General features: G+C 37.0%; 1 pseudogene; it reads left to right on the top strand.

The window, feature by feature from the left end:
* The first annotated feature begins 5,430 nt into the window (after positions 1-5,430).
* Positions 5,431-7,377, top strand: LOC131813661 (tigger transposable element-derived protein 1-like; annotated as a pseudogene).
* Positions 7,378-19,334: the final 11,957 nt, after the last annotated feature.

Raw genomic sequence — 19,334 nt, 5'->3', positions numbered from 1 at the left:
CATCATATTAAATAAGAAAAACAAAGAAAAAAAAAGTAAGAAGAGTAAAGGCCAAAGGTGGTTATAGAGCTCTGTAAATGCCTAGGACCAGAGTAAATATGCAGTCTCTGGTTATTATCTATCATCTACTGGCAAAATGACAAACAGCATTGTGAACATCAATCCACCACCCTACTTAAGCCATCCTCATACCTCACAGAAAAACATGAAGACCACTTTCACCACAGAACATGAGCAGTTAGTTCAAAACATGATTCTTTCTTTCAAATAAGGTGAGGTTAACAGAAAGACCTATTCCATCTTTCTTAGCTTTGTGTTAAATATAGTGGAATTACAGTGTTTTACATGAAAAAAAGATCAATATTTATTTTTGAAGTGACAGAAATATGTCCAGTGGAGAAATTGTAATGGCAAATTCACAATGTAGAATTAAGTTTCAGGCATGAAGGTCTGAAAAGAAAACTGAAAAAGTCTTGTATAAAGGCATATAAAATATTCATAAGATACAAGTTGGTGGAGAAGACTTTCAAGAAATACCTTTTCAGAGATCCAACCAAAGGGATACAAGAGATTTAGGGAAGTTGTTTTGTATTTTTTTAAAAAATGGTTAAAATCAAATTATCATGTAAGAGGCAGATGTACCTGAGGCATTAGAAATGCAAGCATCAACACTAGACTCTAAACGGGCTGAAAAAAGGATGGTGAAGCCAAATCCCTGATGAAGATTTGGGGGAAAAAGGGGAAGTGACAAGGTTACTTGGGGATCAGGACTCAATGGATTAAACTGAAATGTTGTAGAACCAAAGGGCAGAGAAGGCTTGCAGAGGTTTGAATGTTTTCTTTGCTCTAAATTTTGTCACTTGGTAACATGGCTTTAATTCCTGACTCCCCCATGGACTGTGAGTAACAGGAGGGCAAAGGCCCTGTCTGTCCTGTTCACCACTGTGTCCCTGTGTCAAGAACTGTGCCAGGAGAATAAAACATTAAAAGAAAAGTGGGAAAGAGTGAAGGAAAACAGGTTTTGAAAGTTAACTATGCTCAGAGGAAACAAAGACAAAGCATTAGTGAAATATTTTTGTCTTGGTGACAAAAGACTGTAAATTCCAGTAATATTCGGTACTGTTATAATAAAATGAGTTAAACAAAGACAAGTTACTTAATGAAAGGTAAAAATGACTATACAAATGGGAGAGGTAATCACCATAGATGTAATCGTCATATTGAAACTTACTGTTGTGCTAGTAAGTTTTATTTCCTGAGTGATTTCATAGATGAAAGGAAATGATCTCTTGTCTAGAGTATCTAGAAGATACATAGGCTAATTTAGAGCTAAATAGCATCAGACCTCTTTCCTGTGAAGCAGGATGAAAAACAGACCATTTGACTGTATACTATGAAAATTATATTATAGTTCTCTATTCTACCCAAAGAAAGAAATAGCTTTAAGAGCTAGTCCTTCACATTTTTAATGACATATCCATAAAATATCCTTTTAATTCAGTCCAAATGTAGTTATTTATTAAGCTGAAAACAGTAACAGTTTTACAGCAAACTTTTGCAAATGTATTAATTTAGAAACTTTCTGAACATCGTATCTATTTTAAGCATATAATGTATTAATGCTAAACAAAGTAGTTTTCCCTTCTGTTGTTTTTCTTTATTCTAATTTTCTTCATATCCTCCATGAAGGGCTCCTGTTTGAGATATATTAAAGATTTTTTACTTACTTTCATCCTTATAGTGCTGCTTTAACCCATATCTTTCATTTGCTAAAATAACGTTTTTCTTTAGTTATAATTGAATAGTGAGAATATTATCAACATAGAATGGTAATCTTTTCTATAACTCATATAACAGGTTTCAGTGTTGTCTGCATGAATTCTAGTCAGTAATGTCTTTAAAAACCTCTAAATAAAAATTACTAGTCTTCACCTTAGAAATTCTACATGCATCAGTGAAAACCATATCTTCTTCTTCTTCTTCTTCTTCTTCTTTTTAAATATTTTGTTTATCTATTTGACAGACAGAGATCACAAGCAGGCAGAGAGGCAGGCAGAGAGAGAGGAGGAAGCAGGCTCCCCACTGAGCAGAGAGCCCGATGCGGGACCTGATCCCAGGACTCTGGGATCAGACCTGAGCCAAAGGCAGAGGCTTTAACCCACTGAGCCACCCAGGTGCCCCAAAACCATATCTTCTTGATGTACTCATACATCCTAAAACATTTTTGTACAAGTACATCTATAGGTAATCCATGTGGTATCATATCTTGGTTATGAAAAATGACATAGAACATAATTTGCTCCTCGGTCAGAAATAGAAAAGTCACCTAATTCACAACCCCCAGGGCACTGTGAGCAGTGCCTCTTCATGATGTTCACCACAAATTTGACAACTGTGGCCTATTTTCAGGCTTCAGCTTCTGGGCTCACAGCTCCCACAAGCTGTTCTGTTCTGAGCCATGCATAACAACCCACAGCAACCATCCGGGGTTGCTGCAGAGAGAGAGCATTACAATGCACTCTCCCATTTCTTTCTTCCTCAACTACCCAGAACCATTTCTACTGACACACGTTCGGTAAATAAGGCAAAGAGATGTGGAATTTGAAACAGTTCTGTTATGTCCAGTTCTTTTATGCCTAACTTATTTTTCTTTGTTTTAGCTGTTAACTAAAAACTGAAAGATGATAGCAATAATTGTCTCATCATTGACCCAAGCCCCAATGCCTTCAGTCTATCCCATTCATGTGTCTGGTTTCTCTCTTTCCTCATGATCTCAGTGCTCTCTTAGAGACTTTAAAATTTTTTGACCTATAGAAGTCACCTCATGTATTATTACTTTTCTCTGTGTCCTCTATAACATGATGCCATATGTTTTCATTTCTAGCACATCTGTGTAGGGCTTCCTTTATAGAGATTGTATGAAGTTATTGATTGATTTTCTTCTTCTTTCTCTTTTTTAATTGATGGACAAAATCTAAGCTTCTCCTTCAGGGCAGCGTATGCAGGAAATGCTTATACTCACCTGTCTGTACTTCTGCGCCTTCTACTTCCTAGTACTTCCCCCTTCATGTGCATGTGAGTACATGCATGTACACAAATGTACACACACACACACACACACAGGCTGTCTTTTGTCTAAAAGGCAGACTGAAATCAGCTGAATTTGTCTTCTAAAATGTCACTCAGTTGTCTTGTTTATTCTGTTCTTATTTTTTTCAGTCTGACCTCTTTTGTGAAGTGTTCTCTTCCCTCAGCTTCTGGAACATCACCTTCTCGTAGATTTTTTCTTAGTTGTTCTGGATACGCTTTCTCTCTGGACTTTACAACTTCCATTTTCCTATCCCCATCCTTTAAGTTTCTCTGGACTTCTCTTTCCTCTTTATGCAGTTAAATTCAACCAAGGATAAACTTGAGAATCACAGGTCTCACCATAGTCCATCTGGATCAAAACATAAAAGGGGTGTGCCCTTGCCATAGTCTTTAAAAGAAAGCCAATGTGATTCTGAATGTGCCCCTCATTGTCAAGACCATTCTAGGAAGTCTCCAGTGGAGAGTTCATCCATTCCCAAGACTGTCACTATAAAGCAATATGCTCAGAAGCCACAAATCTGTCTTCCCTCTGAACTCTAAACCTGCTTATCCAGTCACAGGTTTCCACAGAAACCTCCAATTCTATATCTTCAAACATGAACTAATTTTTCCCCACAAAACAATTATTCTATCATGTTCTCTCTCTTTCTGACTAATATCTTCCTTATCTCCTTCTTCATTCTTACCCCCCACTTCCAACCTGTCAACTCTATATGTCCCAACCCTATCCAATTGTCCCCATCTCCTAACAGTGACATCTAACCTCTCATCTGGTGACAACCCCTCCCACCTTCCCAATGACCTAATTGGTCTCCCTGCATCTACTCTTACTCCCTTGCAATCCTCAATGCATTCAGAATTGTCTTTTGAAATAATTCCCAAATAATTGGCAGGTAAAATCCAAGTTTTTGAATGTAACTACCACTCAAATATATCTGAAACAAACTATGTATGTATTACTTCCAAAGCAAGGGGGGAAAATGAAGACTCTATTCCATTTGAAGGAAATAGGATGTTCTTGTTCTATCAGGTGTTAAGGAAAGAAAATTTAGGGATCAGCTGAGTTCCAGCATGGAATTTAACAACTTTAATTATGAATTTTCATCTGGGAATATTTCCCTTCTGCCTGAAGAAGTCTTTAGTTTTCCTAGTACAGATGTGCTGATCATTATTGCTATCAGTTTTTAAATTTTCTCTTTATTTCAAATTAATTTTGAAGTACTTTTTTTACTAAGCAAAGACTTCTAGGTTGGCAGTTATTTTCTTTAAATATATCATCCCATGGGACGCCTGGGTGGCTCAGTTGGTTAAGCAGCTGCCTTCGGCTCAGGTCATGATCCCAGCGTCCTGGGGTCGAGTCCCACATTGGGCTCCTTGCTCTGCAGGGAGCCTGCTTCTCCCTCTGACTCTACCTTCCACTCTGTCTGCCTGTGCTCGCTCTCGCTCGCTCTCTCTGACAAATAAATAAAATCTTAAAAAAAATAAAAAATAAATATATCATCCCATTGACTTCTGACTTCATTAATTAATTGTTAAGATGACAGCATTTCACAACCCATTTCACACCTTCTAGGATGGCAGTAAAAACAAGAGACAGACATAAACATCAAACAGATAATGTCAAGTATTGGCCACTGTGAAGATGTGGAGATATCCTCATGCACTGCTGGTGATAAGGTAAGTGGTGGAGCTGCTTTGGAAAATAGTCTAGCAATTCCTAAAAACATTGAACATACAGTTTCCATTGACCCAGCTGTTCCAGTCTTGGGGACCTACCCAATATAAACATACATCCACCCGAAACTTTGTAAACAATTTCACATTCACATTTGCATTTTCAAAGCAGCTTTGTTTATTACAGTCAAAACACGGAAACAACACAAATATTCGTCATCTGATGAATGGATAAACAAAATGTGGCACCGGCATACCTCAAGTTCCTGTACTTCACTTTATTGCACTTTGTAGGTATTGCGTTTCTTACAAATTGAAGGTTTATGGCAACCCTGTGTCAAGGGAATCTCTTGTCACCATTTTTCCAATAGCAAGTGCTCATTTCATGTCTTTGTGTCACATTTTGGTACTGCTTGCAATAGTTCCAACTTTTTCATAATTATCATATTTGTTATGGTGTCCTATGATCAGTGATATTTTATATTACTATTGGAATTGTTTTGGGGTTCACAAACTGCCCTTACAAAAGGATGAATTTCATCAATAAGTGTATGTGTTCTAACTGTGCCACTGACTGGCTGTTCCCCCATCTCTCTCCCTTTCCTTGGTCCTTCCTATTCCCTGAGACACAACAATATTAGCATTAGGCCAATGAATAACCCAACGATGGCTTCTAAGAGTTCAAGCGAAAGGAAAAGTCATATGTTTTTTACTTTAAATCAAAAGATAGAAATGATTGGGGCATCTGGGTGGCTCAGTCTCTTAAGCATCTGCCTTTCGGCTCAGGTCATGATGCCAGGGATGCAGTCCCACATTGGACTCTCTTCACAGTGGGGAGTATGCTTCTCCCTCTGCCTCTGTCCCTCCCCCCTGCTCATTCTCTTGTTCTCTAATAAATAAGTAAAAATATTTTTTAAAAAGCTAGAAATTATTAAGCTTAGTGAGAAAGGCATGTCAAAAGCCAACACAGGCCAAAAGTGAGGCTTCTTACACCAAGCATTACCCAAGTTGTGACTACAAAGGAAAAGTTCTTGAAGGAAATTAAAAGTGCTACTCCAGTGAACACATGAATGATAAGAAAGCAAAACAGCTATATTGCAGATATGGAGAAAGTCTGAGTGGTCTGGACAGAAGATCAAACCAGTCACAGCATTCCTCTAAGCCAAACCCTAACCTAGAGCAAGACCCTATACCTCTTTAATTCTGCAAAGGCTGAGAGAGGTGAGGAAGTTGAAGAAGGAAAGTATGAGCAGGCAGAGGTTTGTTCTTGAGGTTTAAGAAAAGCAAACATCTCTATAACATAAATAAGCAAGGTGAAGCTGCAAGCGCTGGTGTAGAAGCTGCAGCAAATTATCCAGAAGGTCCAGCTAAGATCATTCGTGATGATAGCTACACGAATAGATTTTCAACATAGGTGAAACAGCCTTCTATTGGAAGAAGATGCCATTTAGGATTTCCATAGCTAGAGAGAAGTCAATGTCTGGCTTCAAAACAATAAAAGACAGGTTGACTGTCTTGTCCTAACAAGACAAGTTAGTATCTTGTCTTGTGACTAAGTGAAGCCAGTGCTCAACCCTTAGTCCCTTAAGAATTAGGCTCTATCTGCTCGGTTTGTGCTCTATAAATGGAACAACAAAGCCTGGGTGACAGCACATCTGTTTACAACATGGTTTATTGAATATTTCAAACCCACTGTTGAGACCTACTGCTGAGAAAAAAAGGGATTCCTTTTTTTCCTGTTCATTGACAACACAACTGGTCACCCAAGAGTTCTGATGGAGATGAGCAACAAGATGAATGTTGTTTTCATGCCTGCTGACACAACATCCATTCTGCAGCCCATGAATTAAATAGGCATTTCAACTTTCAAGTCTTATTCTTTCAGAAAAATATTGTTTGAAAGGCTCTAGCTGCAACAGAAAGTGATTCTTCTGATGAATTTGGGTAAAGTCAATAGAAAACTTTCTAGAAAGGATTCACCATTCTAGATTCCATTAATATTATTTGTGATTCTTGGGAAGAGGTCAAAATATCCACATTCACAGGAGCTGGAAGTTGCTGGTTCCTACCCTCACAGAGGACTTGGAGGGGTTCAGGACGTCAACAGAGGCAGTCACAGCAGGGGTGGTAGAAACAGCAAGAAAACTGGAATTAAAAGTGCGGTGAGATGATAGGACAGCATTGCTGCAATCTCGTGATCAAACTTGAATGGATGAGGAGTTGCTTCACATGGATGAGCAAAGAAGGTGTTTTCTTGATATGGAATCTACTCCTGGTGGAGATGCTGTGCAGATTGTTGAAACAACAATGAAGAATTTAGAATACTGCATCAACTTAGATGATAAATCAGCAGCAGGTTTTGAGGTGATGGATTCCAGTTTTGGAAGAAGTTCTACTGTAAAATGCTATCAAACAACACTGCATGGTAAATAAAAATCATTCATAAAAGGAAGAGTCACTGGATGCAACAAACTTCACTGTGGTCTTGTTCTAAAAAAACTGCTGCAGCAACCCCAACCTTCAGCAGGCATCACCCTGGTCAGTCAGCAGCCATCAACATGGAGGCAAGAACTTCCACCAGCAAAAAAGATTACAAGTTGCAGAAAGCTCTGATGATGGTTAGCATTTTTTTTAAATCAATGAGGTATTTCTTATTTAAGGTATGCATATTATTTGCTTATTTGTTTTGCTATTATTTTTTTATAATTTTTTATTTTTTATAAACATATATTTTTATCCCCAGGGGTACAGGTCTGTTTTGCTATTATTTTTAATGCTATTGTTACTTAATAGACTGCATCATGATATAAACATAAATTTATATGCATTGGGAAATTTAAAAAATGATTTGACTCACTTCATTGTGATGTTTGCTTTATTGCAGTGGTCTGGAACCAAACCCACAGTATCTTTAAGTTATGCCTGCATATTCATACAATGGAATACTACTGGGTCATAAAAATTAGTTAAATAATGATACATGCTACAATATGGATAACGTTTGGAAACATCTTGCTAAGTGAAAGAATCCGGTAGGAGAAGAATACATATTATATGATTCCATTTATATGAAATTTTCAGAATAAGAACATATAGAGACAGAAAGTGGTTGCATGGGGCTGGAGTGAGGAGGAAGGGCTGGGACTGAAGCTGAAGGCTGTGAAGTTTGTTTTTTGGAGTGATTAAAATGTACAAAAGTTTCTTTGATGTTGACAACCTTGTAAATATAAATTTTAAAAGCACTGAATTATACACTTTAAATGGTAAATTATATGGTATGTGAATATATTTCAATAAAGCTGTTATCATAATATCAGGTGTATGTCTAAAAATCTTGTGACATTGAAAATGTATGTTTTCTAGAGTTTGACATTCTCTTTTTGTCTTTGCTTTCCTGGAGTAGTATTATGATGTACTAAGATTTGACTCCTACTCATTTTGCATTTATCATGCTAAAATTGTTCATAGATCTTTTTTGGCCATGACTGATTGCCCTTTGATTTTATAAAATTCTCAGACCCAATAACTTCAAATATTGTTTCTATTCAATTCTTTCTTTCACTTCTTGGACAGATTTTGGACTTCCTCATTTTATTCTACATGTCATTTACTCTGTCTTAGGTATTTCTCTAGCTAGGTAGCTAAGTATCATCTATATCAATTATCAACCTATCTACATTTCTCCTCTATCTGAACAGAATTTAACTGTAAACTGAGTTCTTAATTTGTTTTATTTTCCAAATTTAAAAGTAGAATTGGGATTCTACTTTTTAGAGTTCACAATTTTCAGAGATTATTTACATGTGCCTCTTCTACGGACTGGAGTTCTAGCAATGTAGGATTCCGTATTAGACAGGTGACCACGTGAAGCAGGGGTGCAGCCCCTGTGAGGACCAATCTATGTTGTTGCTCTTGTTTGTAAGGTGCAACTCCCAACATCTCTAATCAAAAGCCTAGAGGTTTTACTAGTGTCCCCCATTATCATATTGGTGGACTCAGGCTTACAATTTCAGCCTTCAACCCCAGCCCTGAGAGTTATCTAAAGCATGTATTTCGTCTGTACATTTCCATAATTGACAATCAGCAAATAAACCCAGAGAAACAGGAATCTCTTTTCTGAATTTCTGTCCTCTCTCAAATTTTGGCAGGTAGCTTTTCAATATATGTTGAACTTTCTTGTGCTTTCAAACATGTCCTCCCACCCACTCCCCAGCTTGAATGCTTTTCTCAACAGGCTAAGGATTCTGAATTTTATAATGTACCATAATGGAAAGCTGAAGTTCCTCCCAACTTCACTTCTGCTAAAGGGCAAGTTGTGCCCACAACCTCTAAATAAACCTTTGATATCTTTCTGGCATTTTCTAAATGTAGCTCTACCACTATGATAGGTTTGTTTTTTTTTTTTTTCCTTTATATTGCCTAATTCAATGGTAAAAGGTAAATTTCTTTCTAAGTAATTAAAGAGAGTCTGAGTAAACTTATAACTAGAACTAGTGAATTTCTGCAACCAGTGTTCCTCCTATGGTTATTCACACTTAGTTTCCATTGTACATCTCATGATTCATGAAGTTGCTATTTGTCTTGTTTGACACTTGGATGTGCTGTTCCTGGGAGTTGTCCTGTACTGATTCTGAGTAAAAGAAGTGATAAGAGGGGCTCAGTGGGCTAAAGCCTCTGCCTTCAGCTCAGGTCGTGGTCCCAAGATCCTGGGATCCAGCCCCGCATTGGGCTCTCTGTTCAGCAAGGAGCCTGCTTCCTCCTCTCTCTCTGCCTGCCTCTCTGCCTACTTGTGATCTCTGACTGTCAAATAAATAAATAAAATCTTTTTTAAAAAAAGAAATGATAAGAAAGCAGAGAGGAGGCATTATTTATCTCCAATGATGATCCACAGACAATGTTAACTGCAGGATTTGGGGTTCATACAAATCCTCTGTCTCTACTAGGGAGATAGGGAAGATCGCCTTGCTGTTCTTCTTGCTATCTTTGTGGTCTAAGACAAGTCACTAAGCTTTGATTTTTGTTTGTTTGTTTGTTTGTTTTAGTTTGAATGGTCTAAAAGAGTCATCATTCTTTTAAAAGATTAGAAAAGTACCAGTTGAGGGACGCCTGGGTGGCTCAGTTGGTTGGACGACTGCCTTCGGCTCAGGTCATGATCCCGGAGTCCCGGGATCGAGTCCCCCACATCAGGCTCCCAGCTCCATGGGGAGTCTGTTTCACTCTCTGACCTTCTCCTCGCTCATGCTCTCTCTCACTGTCTCTCTCTCAAATAAATAAATAAAATCTTAAAAAAAAAAAAAAAAGAAAGAAAAGAAAAGTACCAGTTGATGTTCCTAGTGCTACTGAATATCTCCATCCCTTACCTGGTTCCATGGGTGTTTCTATGGTAGAAGTCAATCCATCAAAGGATCAAGCTAAAAGTACAATCTAAAAACCCGGTCTTCATTAATTATGAATTTGTTCTTCACTCCAATAAAAAAAAAACATGTACAAAAGCAAAGGTTGTTGTGACCTAATTAGAGTATATAATTGCACACTGGGGCAACTAAAATAATTGTTTAGCAATCTTTGTTACTGTGCAAGCATGTATTACACCTAAATGTCGTTCAATAATCAAATACAAATATCTATAGCCATGTAAACTCTTTCAATCAAAACTTTGTAATTCAATAGATTTGGATAGTGGGGACTATATGTGTGCCTAATCAACCTGGCTACTGCCTTTTTATTTTTCAGTTGCCCTGTATGTAGGAAATATCAGATATTGTAATAGTAGTTCAGTGAATGCTGGCTGAATGAATAAGAAAATAGTTAAGTCATTAAGTTACTTAGTTAATCAATCAAATCAACCTATTACATTTTCTGATGATTGATTCTTTTTCAGAAGTTAATTCAAATTAGGCCATGTGATTACCACTTTTACAAACAGACATGAAGCACAGATGAAAGGACATAAAGGAAGATATTTCCAAAATTTTTAGAAGTCCTAATGACACATTATGAGAGAACTTATCACATTTCAAAAATCAAAAAGGACACACTAATGAAAATAATGCTGTGGACCTCAATGAAATTGAATAAACCACACTCTTCATTAATCTTTGTTAGGTTTTCCAATACAAGAGTAAAACAGCAACATGCTACTTCCAGATTCTTTCAGTTTCTTCATCTCTTGATGCGGTCAACAGCAGGAATTACCAGACAATATAGCAGACATTGATAAATATCCATGAACTCTATATTTGAAAACTTCAAAAGTTTTCATTCATATATTAGATATTACAAATAGGCCAAAACAATAAGATTAAATTCTATTACTTCCCAGCTTTTTTCTTGAAAAATATTCTATTATCACTTTGACCAAGAATTCAGTGTGGATGAAACTAAATGCATCAAGGATTATTCCTCAAAATACAAGTTCCAGGATAATTAAAACAGCAAAGAATCATTTGTTTTTAATTTAGCATCCTTTGGGGGATAATTGGTCTATTTTAAGAACAAAATTATTTAACATAGCCAGGAGAAAAGGAAATGAGGCAAGTGCCTCATTCTGTTGCAGCCAGAGTTAACTGTAGGGCTTTGTTTAATTAAGTTTTATTTCCTTTCAGTTACATGGGCATAAATAATTTGCATTAAATCCTCAGTCATTTAGAGATTACCTGTGTTGACCAACTGCACATCATCTGTGCAACTGACCCCCTCCTATTACCTCCCCTCCCCCTCCAGTTGTGAAAAGACTTAAAATTAGGTTCAATTTTGGGAAGGTGCTGAAACTCATTTGTTTTTTAAGAAAAGTCAAGGAGAAATAAAGGTTGAGTAAGAAATCTAAAATAAGTCAGTGTATGGAAACCAGATTAAGTGAGAGCCATAAAAACATCTCAAACATGAGTAAAGAGGATGCACTACTCAGCTCAGTCTAACCAGATGGCAGCACCAGGCTTTCATCCCCACCCAATCAGCCATAGCAAAGCTTCAGCCATGGAATGACTTAAGGGCCCTGAGCAGTGTCTTACAAGGATAGGCTTCTAGTCGCTAAAGAAAAATAGAGACTAGGTCAGTGCTGAAAGGAGAAATCAAAATAAATCAAAGATACTTGCCCATAAGACATCAAGATTTGTAAACTATGGTGAAAACCAGAAAAGATGTCCCACAGACTAGAAAAAGATATTTGTAAAACACAGAACCAACACAGAAATATAATACAGGACCCATGTATTTAAACCTCATACAAATGAGGGCAAGAAAATATTACCCAAGTTATACATATTTTCTAAGGACACAATTGATAATCCACAGAACATGAAAACTAAGTTGTCAATAAGTAGATGAAAAGATGTTCAACCCTTGTAATAATCAAAGAAAGAAATACTAATTTATAATCATCTGATTGATAAAGCCAGTTTGAGAATACCAAATGTTGATAAGAATGTGTCTGGAAATGGAAATTGCCATATAATTCTGGCAAGTGTATAAGTTGAGACATCTAATTTGGAAAGCAATTTAGTAATATTTATAAAGTTAAAGATGTGACTATCCAATAATTCAACAATTGCAGGTCTAGAAACAACCACACTTGTTGAAATGCAGAAAGCATTAGAATGTTCACTCCAGAATTGGCTGTAAGAGCAGGAAAAAAAGGAACAATCCAATTGTCCCTCAGTAAGGAACTGGTAAGTCAATGTGGCTTTCCTGCAGGGGAGACCAGTGAAGCTGTTGAAATTTAAGGTCCAGATTAACTTGCAATAAAAAAAGTTGAAGCATACATATAAAACTATTAATGTACACTTAAAGAGCAATTTCAGTTTTAAAAGTATACACAAAGATTACATAAATTTCAGACACATTATAGTCTATGGTTACTATCACCACTGGAGAACTGTGACTTAGTGACCTAAGCAGTATCCTCTTCATTTTATTGGTTACTAAGAAATGGAAAGGAAGGGAGCTGATGGGAATGTGGTGTTAAATTCACATGTAAACCTTTATTTTCCTAACTTGAAACAAAAGAATTAAAAAATATGTAGACAAATATTAAACCAGATTTGTCAAGCCCAGTTGTTATGTAAGTCTCTGTCTGATATATAATGTTTTCATTTGAAATATTAGATAATTCATTACAATTTTAATTATTTAACAGGAGAAAAATTACTACAGAGCATTAATTCCTCAGTAAAAGTATTTGTGACAGAAGAGTTAGTAATATTTCATATAACTAAAGGGGGCATTTTGTGTAAGGAAAGACTTCTTTTTTGTGCTTTGGTGAGTGCTGTGAAGTGTGTAAACCTGGTGATTCACAGACCTGTACCCCTGGGGATAAAAATATATGTTTATAAAAAATAAAATAAAATAAAAATCTATTTATTTATTTATTTATTTTCAGGATAACACTATTCATCGTTTTTGCACCACACCCAGTGCTCCATGACATCCATGCCCTCTCTAATACCCACCACCTGGTTCCCCCAATCTCCCACCCCCCCGCCCCTTCAAAACCCTCAGATTGTTTTTCAGAGTCCATAGTCTCTCATGGTTCACCTCCCCTTCCAATTTCCCTCAACTCCCTTCTCCTCTCTAACTCCCCTTCTCCTCCATGATATTTGTTATGCTCCACAAATAAATGAAACCATATGATAATTTAATCTCTCTGCTTGACTTACTTCACTCAGCATAATCTCTTCCAGTCCCATCCATGATGCTACAAAAGTTGCGTATTCATCCTTTCTGATGGAGGCATAATACTCCATACCATATATGGACCACATCTTCCTTATCCATTTGTCCGTTGAAGGGCATCTTGGTTCTTTCCACAGTTTGGCAACCGTGGTCATTGCTGCTATAAACACTGGGGTACAAATGGCTCTTCTTTTCACTACATCTGTATCTTTGGGGTAAATAACCCAGTAGTGCAATTGCAGGGTCATAGGGAAGCTCTACTTTTAATTTCTTGAGGAATCTCCATACTGTTCTCCAACGTGGCTGCACCAACTTGCATTCCCACCAACAGTGGAAGAGAGTTCCCCTTTCTCCACATCCCCTCCAACACATGTTGTTTCCTGTCTTGCTAGTTTTGGCCACTGTAACTGGTATAAGGTGGTATCTCAATGTGGTTTTAATTTGAATCTCCCTGATGGCTAGTGATGATGAACATTTTTTCATGTGTCTGATAGGCATTTGTATGTCTTTATTGGTGAAGTGTCTGTTCATATCTTCTGCCCATTTTTTGATATGATTATCTGTTTTGTGTGTGTTGAGTTTGAGGAGTTCTTTATAAATCCTGGATATCAACCTTTTGTCTGTACTGTCATTTGCAAATATCTTCTCCCATTCCGTGGGTTGCCTCTTTGTTTTCTTGACTGTTTCCTTTGCTGGGCAGAAGCTTTTGATTTTGATGAAGTCCCAAAAGTTTATTTTCACTTTTGTTTCCTAAGCCTTTGGAAACATATCTTGAAAGAAATTGCTGTGGCTGATATCGAAGAGATTACTGCCTATGTTCTCCTCTAGGATTGTGATGGATTCCTGTCTCACATTGAGGTCGTTTATCCATTTTGAGTTTATCTTTGTGTACAGTGTAAGAGAATGGTCGAGTTTCATTCTTCTACATATAGCTGTCCAGTTTTCCCAGCACTATTTATTGAAGAGACTGTCTTTTTTCTACTGTATATTTTTTCCTGTTTTGCCAAAGATTATTTGACCATAGAGTTGCGGGTCTATATCTGGGCTCTTTACTCTGTTCCACTGGTCTATGTGTCTGTTTTTACACCAGTACCATGCTCTCTTGGTGATCACAGCTTTGTTGTAAAGCTGGAAATCAGGTAACATGATGCCCCCCGTTTTATTTTTGTTTTTCAACATTTCCTTAGCGATTCGGGGTCTCTTCTGATTCCATACAAATTTTTGGATTATTTGCTCCAGCTCTTTGAAAAATACTGGTGGAATTTTTATCAGAATGGCATTAAATGTATAGATTGCTCTAGGCGGTATAGACATTTTAACAATGTTTATTCTTATGATCCAAGAGCATGGAATGGTCTTCCATCTTTTTGTGTCTTCTTCAATTTCTTTCATGAGTGTTCTGTACTTCCTTGAGTACAGATCCTTTATCTCTTTGATTAGGTTTATTCCCAGGTATCTTATGGTTCTTAGTGCTATAGTAAATGGAATAGATTTTCTAATTTCCCTTTCTGTATTTTCATTATTAGTGTATAAGAAAGCCACTGATTTCTGTACATTGACTTTGTATCCTGCCCGTTACTGAATTGCTGTATGAGTTCGAGTAGTTTGGGGGTGGAGTCTTTTCGGTTTTCCATATAAAGAATCATGTAATCTGTGAAGAGAGAGTTTGACTTCTTCATTGCCAATTTGGATACATTTTGTTTCTCTTTGTTGTCTGATTGCTGTTGCTAGAACTTCTAATACTATGTTGAACAAGAGTGGTGAGAGTGGGCATCCTTGTCATGTTCCTGATCTCATCGGGAAGGCTGCAAGCTTTTTCCCATTGAGGATGATATTTGCTGTGGGTCTTTCATAGATAGATTTGATGAAGTTCAGAAATGTTCCCTCTATCCCTATACTTTGAAGCGTTTTAATCAGGAACGGATGCTGGATTTTGTCAAGTGCTTTTTCTGCATCAATTCTTCTCTCTTCTTTTATTAATTTGTTCTATCACATTGATTGATTTGCGAATGTTGAACCATCCTTGTAGCCCAGGAATGAATCCCACGTGGTCATGGTGGATAATCTTTTTAATGTGCTGTTGGATCCTATTTGCTAGGATCTTGTTGAGAATTTTAGAATCCATATTCATCAATAATATCGGTCTGAAATTCTTTTTCGTGGGGTCTTTGCCTGGTTTGGGGATCAGGGTAATGCTGGCTTCATATAAAACATCTGGAAGTTTTCCTTCTGCTTCAATTTTTTGAAACAGCTTCAGGAGAATAGGTGTTATTTCTTCTTTGAAAGTTTGGTAGAATTTCCCAGGGAATCTATCAGGTCCCGGGCTCTTGTTTTTTGGAAGGTTTTTGATCACTGCTTCAATCTCGTTACTAGATATCGGTCTATTCAGGTTGTCAATTTCTTCCTGGTTCAATTTTGGGAGTTTATAGTTTTCCAGGAATGCATCCATTTCATCTAGGTTGCTTAGCTTATTGGCATATGACTGTTGATAATAACTTCTGGTGATTGTTCCTACTTCCTTGGTGTTAGTTGTGATCTCTCCCTTTTCATTCATAATTTTATTAATTTGGCCTCTTTTTTATTTTGGATTAGTGTGGTCAATGGTTTATCGATCTTATTGATTCTTTCAAAAAAACAGCTTTTAGTTACATTGATACATTCTGCTGTATCTCTGGTTTCTACCTCATTGATCTCTGCTCTAATTTTGATTATTTCCTTTCTTATGTGTGGAGTTGGTTTGACTTGTTGTTGATTCTCCAGTTCTTTAATGTGTAGAGACAGCTGGTATATTATGGATTTTTCAATTTTTTTGAGGGAGGCTTGGATGGCTACGTATTTCCCCCTTAGGACCACCTTTGCTGTATCCCATAGGTTTTGGGCTGGAGTGTCTTCATTCTCATTGGTTTCCATGAATTGTTTCAGTTCTTCCTTGATCTCTTGGTTGACCCAAGCATTTTCTTAAGCAAGGTGGTCTTTAGCTTCCAGTTGTTTGAGTTCCTTCCAAACTTTTCCTTGTGATTGAGCTCCAGTTTCAAAGCATTGTGATCTGAGAATATGCAGGGAATTATCTCAGTCTTTTGGTATCAGTTGAGTCCTGATTTGTGACCCAGTATGTGGTCTATTCTGGATAAGGTTCCATGTGCACTTGAGAAGAATGAGTATTCTGTTTTTTAGGGTGGAATGTTCTGTATATATCTATGAGGTCCATCTGGTCCAATGTGTCTTTCAATGCTCTTGTTTCTTTATTGATTTTCTACTTCGATTATCTGTCTATTTCTGAGAGAGGTGTGTTAAGATCTCCTACTATTAATGTATTCATATCAATATGGCTCTTTATCTTGATTAACAGTTTTCTTATGTAATTAGCTGCTCCCATATCGGGGTCATAGATATTTACAATTGTTAGATCATCTTGGTGGATAGTCCCTTTAAGAATTATGCAGTGTCCTTCTTTATCTCTGACTACAGTCTTTAGTTTAAAATCTAATTTATCTGAGATAAGAATCGCTATGCTGGCCTTCTTTTGAGGCCCATTGGCATGAAAGATGCTTCTCTATCCCTTCACTTTCAGTCTGGGTGTATCTTTAGGTTAGAAATGGGTCTTTTGTAGACAACATATGGATGGGTCCTGTCATTTTATCCAATCTGCAACCCTGTGCCGTTTTATGGGCACATTTAGGCCATTCACATTGAAAGTGATTATTGATAGATACATTTTTATTGACATCGTGTTACCTTTGAAATCTTTCTTTCTGTAGATTGTCTCTATATTTCTGTTTGATGCTATTCTTAGGAATTTTCCTCCTTTATAGAACCCCCCTTAATATTTCCTGCAGTGTTGGCTTGGTGGTTGCATAGTCTTTTAAGCCTTGCCGGTCTTGGAAATTTTTTATCTATCCATCCATTTTGAATGTCAATCTTGCTGAATAAGGTATTCTTGGCTGCTTATTCTTTTCATTTAGTGCCCTGAATATATCTTGCCAGCCCTTTCTGGTTTGCCAGGTCTCTGTGGACAGGTCTGACGTTATTCTGATGGGCTTTCCTCTGTAAGTAAGGAGCCTCTTTGCCCTGGTGGCTTTCAGGAGATTATATCTACAATTATGATTCCTCAATTTGACTATCAGGTACCTTGATTCTTTTTGGAATGTATAACCTTGGGTGGAGTACCGTTAGTACATGAATGCTGGTTCCATTCGCGAGATTGAGAAAATTTTCATGAAGAACTTGTTCCAGTATATCTTTTAGACTTCTTTCTTTCTCCTCCCCTTCAGGGATTCCAATAATTCTGACATTGGAACGTTTCATGGCATTATTTATTTCCCAGATTCTGTTTTCGTGGCTTCTAAGCTGTTTGTTCCAGGCTTCTTCCTGATCCTTTCTCTCTATCTGTTTGTCCTCCAAATCACTAATTCTATCTTCTGTCTTAGTTACCCTAGCTTTGAGAGAATTTGGATTAGATTGGAACTCATTGCGAGCATTGTGAACCTCATTCCTGGTAGCTTTTAGCTCTGCCCTAACATTGTGAACATCATCTCTGGTCGCTTTCATTTCAGCCCTAATCAATTCTGTTTGGTCATCCATGGCTTTCTCCAACCTAGCTATTGCCTGGATAATTGTTAGCCTGAATTCTCTTTCTGACATATTGTCTATGTTGATAGCTGTTAGCTCTGTTGCAGAAGGCCCATCCTTTGTATTTTTCTTTTGTTGGGCATTCCTCCTCCTAGTCATTTTGGTGAGAGATGACTGAATAGATGTAGCTGGATGTATCAACCATGGTGCAGTCAAGGTGTACCCTGGAACACTTCTGAGCAATCAGGATTCCCCACCCAAATGAGAGAAAGAAAAAAAAAAAAAGAAAGAAAGAGAGAGAGAGAGAGAAAGACAGGAAAGAAAGGGAAAATAAAAGAGAAGGTTCAGCCCAAATGGGTCCCAAGGTAAGATTTATGAAGTATACAAACAAAAGCAGCCAAAAAAAAAAAAAAAAAAAAAAAAAAAAAAAAAAGACTGATAAAAGTATATGACAAGAAAAAAGAAAAAAATATATATAGAGAGAGAGAAGCAAATAAAGGAAGAACCTCATCAAAAATAACCCCAAGTGTAAGATTTATATACTATCAGGACAAACACAAAACACAGAAACACTGATGGAAGATAAAGATGGGAAAGTGGTTATAAATTCTCAGTGTGGGTGAGGAAGGTTGTTTTGATTCCTCCTGGATATATCTTGATATCTTTGTTAAAGGACTCAACTTTCCTAAGATAAAGGGGGATTAAAAATTGGTTTACCTAAAGAGGTGGTAGTGATTGGGGAAAAGGGATTACTTTGAAGTTTAACTCTATATGAGTATTAGAAAATAAAAATGAAAAAGGAATAAACTAGACTAAACTAAAGTTAAAAATAAATTAAAAAATAGAAATGAAAAAGAAAAACATAGGTGTATGTATCAAAAAGTTCAGGTTAGAAGGTTATTATGGAATTTGATGTACTGGACAGCTCACTGTGATGGTAAATAAGTTAAAAAATTATCTCTATAAAAAAATAAATGAGCCAGAATAGTGGGAACAAATTAAAAATAAATGTCCCATTAAGTAGTGGTGGTTGTCCTCTTGTAGTCTTTTTTTTTTTTTTTTCTTTCCTGGTTAGTTTTCTGGGGGAGGGGCCTGCCACATGGGTTTTCAGTCAATGATGCTCCATGAGTTATGTCCTCCCACCTCTGTCAAGGGGGTGGGCTCTGAGGAAACCGGTTTTTTCACATTTTTGTTCTCTGGAGGTTTTTATGTTTGTTTACTTTTTTTGTTTGTTTGTTTCCTCTCTCGCCTTGACCTCTTTTGATAGTTTTTGTAGGTTTAGAGGAAAGAAAACTGCACCCTGACCTCCCTCTCAGAGAGAAGCTTCAGCC

The sequence above is a fragment of the Mustela lutreola genome, chromosome 13 (genome assembly GCF_030435805.1).
Source record: "Mustela lutreola isolate mMusLut2 chromosome 13, mMusLut2.pri, whole genome shotgun sequence".
Classification (NCBI taxonomy): Eukaryota; Metazoa; Chordata; class Mammalia; order Carnivora; family Mustelidae; genus Mustela; species Mustela lutreola.
The sequence above is the reverse complement of the archived record's forward strand: the minus strand, read 5'-3'. Positions and strand labels throughout refer to the sequence as shown.